This window comes from Abramis brama (genome assembly GCF_963993115.1).
Source record: "Abramis brama genome assembly, chromosome: 9".
Classification (NCBI taxonomy): domain Eukaryota; kingdom Metazoa; phylum Chordata; class Actinopteri; order Cypriniformes; family Leuciscidae; genus Abramis; species Abramis brama.
The window spans coordinates 40,578,653-40,582,991 of record NC_139971.1 but is presented as its reverse complement, the minus strand read 5'-3'; positions in this window follow the sequence as shown (position 1 = coordinate 40,582,991).

Here is a 4,339-nt window from a genome sequence, read left to right as displayed (position 1 = left end):
TGATTGGATGTTTAACACAAGAATCTTTAAGATGCTTATAATACTAAGGTGTCACAAAGTTAGCAGAATGTAATGTAAATTCAATTAAATTCAAATTCAATTCAAATTTATTTGTATAGCGCTTTTCACAATACATATTGCTCAAAGCAGCAATTAAATTAACAGAACGGGGACGAAGATTGGAGTTTATAGAGACCAAACATGCCACACATATGATTTTAGTTGACCATAGTATGCAAAGTCTGAAATATTAACCCAATAGAGTTTACAAGAATACAAAAACCAACCACATAAAAGGAAAATCATGAGGTGGGAAAATTAGATACATGTTTACACATTTATCAAGTGGTTATATATAGAATATATAGGATTAACAGGGTTTATTTCTCCTCCTCTGCAAGAATTTAAGGCCCTGTTTACACGAGAACGCTCGTGGGTGAAAACGTAAAAATATTTTATCAGATGTGCCTTTCGTTTATACGGCGACGGCGTTTTGGGGGCTTAAAAACGCAAAAAAGTAAAACCACCCTCCAGAGTGGAAATCTTAAAAACGCTCCACCGTGCGTTTCCGTCTAAACGGTAAAAACGCAAAAGTCTGCTAGACAGTGAAGGCACCGATCAGTGCTTCACATTGCCACCTAGCCGCCTGGAGTGCAAACTACATAAAATTTCACAAACTTTTGCATCACCATATGCACGCAGATTTCCCCCCCCTTAACACTCGTCTAAACGCAGAATAAAAAGTGATCACTTTTGCGTTTTCTCTTCAGATCGTTTCCGTGTAAACGTAGCCTAAGTGAGATTCACAGCTTTCTGGTTGGATCGTAAAACTCTTATCAGTCTCAGTGTGTCCTGTAACAAGACACCGCGTCCTGCCAGTGTGTTAGCTTCATTTGGGATGTTAGTTTTTGGGGGAAGTTTCACAGACCTTGGTTGGGAGAGTGAGTTTGCTGGATTATTCATTAAATAAATGAATAATTTGTGTGTGTCTGATTGGACCAGACGCTACAATAGGTATGTGCGTTTGAATATATGTGCGCAGGCGTGTAGTCCTTCCCTACAAATCAACCCTCAACTTATTTCTGTCAGGTCCATTAAGTCAAGAACACAGACAATAAAAATAAAGAATTTTTATTGAATAGATTGCAAACAAGTTGATGTTCCTGAATTGAAATTTGGCGGTATGACTCTGTTCAGGGAGTCCTCTGACCTTTCATGAGCACCATGAAATAGCAGAGAGTCAGAGGACAGCAGCAGCAGCAGCATTAGGGAACGCTCACACAGTTTAGGACTGTGAGAGCTAAAATATCCCCCCAAACAAAACCACACCTGGCAATCCTCTGAGATACAGAGGATGATTTAATTTTAACAATTTATATGCTTAGTTATCTACAAATACACGGATAATTTGCAATATGTTATAATCAGATGAGTCCTGACCACCCATGAGTTAGCAGAATCACAGGACAGCAGCAGCAGTATGTTCTGATCAGATGAGTCCCCTGACCATTCATGAATTAGCAGAGTCAGGGGACAGCACAGTATGAGGAGATAGCAGCCGCATATAGGGACAGCATTATCAGCATGAGGGGATGCAGCAGCAGCATAAGGGCTCTCACATTATTTTGACTAGATGAGCTATTCCCCCCAAAACAGAAATTGAGTGTCTCGAACGGTGTCGTCTGAGCCACCCTAATTTAGCAATTATATTATGGTAAAAATTATTAATTAATTACTGAAATGACTATTCAAGACCACAATAGCTAAAACATGCTGTTACCTAGAATTATCTGTCTTTGAACTGTTTTGACAGTCTACAGTGTAAGCGCTATGAAGAGATGACTAAGCCACCTTCTGAGAAACAAGCTAGATGAAGGAATTAAACAGCTTTTTACCAGCATACAGATCAGCAGAAGCGAGCAGCAAGCATGGATGAGCAAACTGAATGTGCTTTAAATAGGGCGCCTTGTTTGAGCTTGGCCATTGAGCAGCGAGGGGAGTTAACGAGCTAATGCAGCTCAGCTGGAGCAGATCAGCTGACGGGACAGTGTTGTTAGCAAACAGCATTAGCAGCGTCTTGACTACCTGAGGGTTGTTTCATAAAACAAGATTAGAATACAAGCCAGGCTTATTTTGGTTAGTCAGACTTATTGTCGGTGGATTCTGTTTCATAAAGCAAACTTAAAATAGTTCAAACTCAGTTACCCTGGCAACTTATGCTGGGAAACTAGCCTGGTCCAGGGCAGGCTAACTGTCAGGCTAAGCCTGAGTTGTTACACAGATCCTCTAACACTGACCGACAAGAACACAATGATATTACCACTGACACTCTCTCATACCATTATTGGACTTTATTAACCACTATTAGTCCAAAAATAAATACACAGTATACAGAAAATCAAGGCTACAATGATAACTTAGACTATATATATATATATATATATATATGTACTGTATTTATAGATATAGATATATAGATAGATAAATCATTGTTTTAAAGATTAATGAATACATTTCTCTCTTTCATTTGTTTGGCAGCTGTAGTACATGTTTATGCTTATTAGAAGAACATTAGAACACAATCTAAAAAAAAGCTTTTTAAAGCAGAAGTTAAAATCACAAAATTAAAAATAAATAATTACAAAAGCACAGTATAAATTTTAACTGGTAAGATGAATCTGAGCTTAGTAATTGACAGTATATTAACCTACATTTGATTTACACCATTACAATAGTCCCTTTACAGTTATTGCTATCATAAAAATACACTTGTAGGTTTAAAATTCTAAATAAGGGACATCTAATGTCCAACTAACAAATATTTTAGCATATATATATATATATATATATATATATATATATATATATATATATATATATACAATATACAATTATACAAATGGACAGTTCCTTTAAAGACATCATATTTTCCCCCAATAAATATTCCTTATTTTTCCTTCTACTTTTTTTCTTTTGTGATAATACCCACCAACACATACATATGTTTTAAGGGGGAAAAGACAAAAAACAATAAATAAATATTAATAAAAATGTAACATTCACATATTTATATCAAACTCTTATAATGACACATAATTCCTAATAGTTATTCAAGTAATATTATTTAAATATCAAATATTCAATATTAAATAAGTCAGTAAATAAAATAACAAATAACTAGAAATAAAAGGGAGGGTTATATAAAAATGTAGTTAATGTAGGCTAATATATATTCCTTTATTTTATGGAATATAAGAGTTGCACATATCTTTTCAAAATGTATACATTTGCTCTTAATTTCTCCATAGTGTACTTTAGAAACTAAATCTAACCACTCATTTAAAACTGGGGATTCTTGCTTTCTCCAAAAAAATATTGCATTAAAAGCTGTATTTCTCAGCATTCTAAATAAGTATACATCATCTTTATTAAGTAGCATAGGTCCTATACCCAAAACTATATTTTGTATCTTTATATATTTAGTTTCTTAAAAAAAAATCTTCCCTGAATTAGGCTACTTCTGTTCATCTTTTCATTTTTTTTTAATTAGAAGTATAAAATATATAAGTGTAATGAGCTAGAAGGTCACTGCAACTTATCCAACATCCTAAAGATAAATTATTATAATTAGAAGATATTTCTGGTGTTATAAAATATCGCATATTAATTTGCTTAAGCAAAATGTATATTTTAGTCAGAATTATTGCGCTCCTATTTGGCGCGCATGCGCGCAGCGGCGCTCGTTCAATATGAAGATTAGCAGTAAAATGGATACATTTGCACGACTTTCTAACATTTACAGATGGAGAATATAACTGGAAAATGTAAGTTTTGCACTGAGGGGGAAAAAAAACAGCACAAACGCATAAAACAGCACAAAATATAGGCTACGCTGTTTCTGTTTGATGGTGGATCGATTTGATCCACGATCGACCTCTAGGGCTGCTTCAGAAACGCGTTCACACGCTATTATCTAGACTTGATAAACCTGGATCAAATTAGTGAGATTGCCTGAACTTCAATTATCTTTTATGGAACCACTTTAGCCCCAACTTATTTGTTAGGCTCATTCAAGTCCGGTTTTGGAGTTTAATCCCCGCTTTTCTAAGCGTCTTTTATGGAACAACCCTCATGCCTGCCAGAACTGACGCTGACGCTCAATTACTTGTCTGGCCTTAAAATTTATAATACAGATTTTGTGTCGCTTCCACGTAGCCATGCGAACCAGAATTATCCCGACAACGCTTTATATGTAGAGAGGTAAAGGGAGGGGAGAAAGGCCTTCAAAGGGGAGAGACTAGTTGACATTTCAGGACTGCTCTGTCGTCGCGTCCTTCAT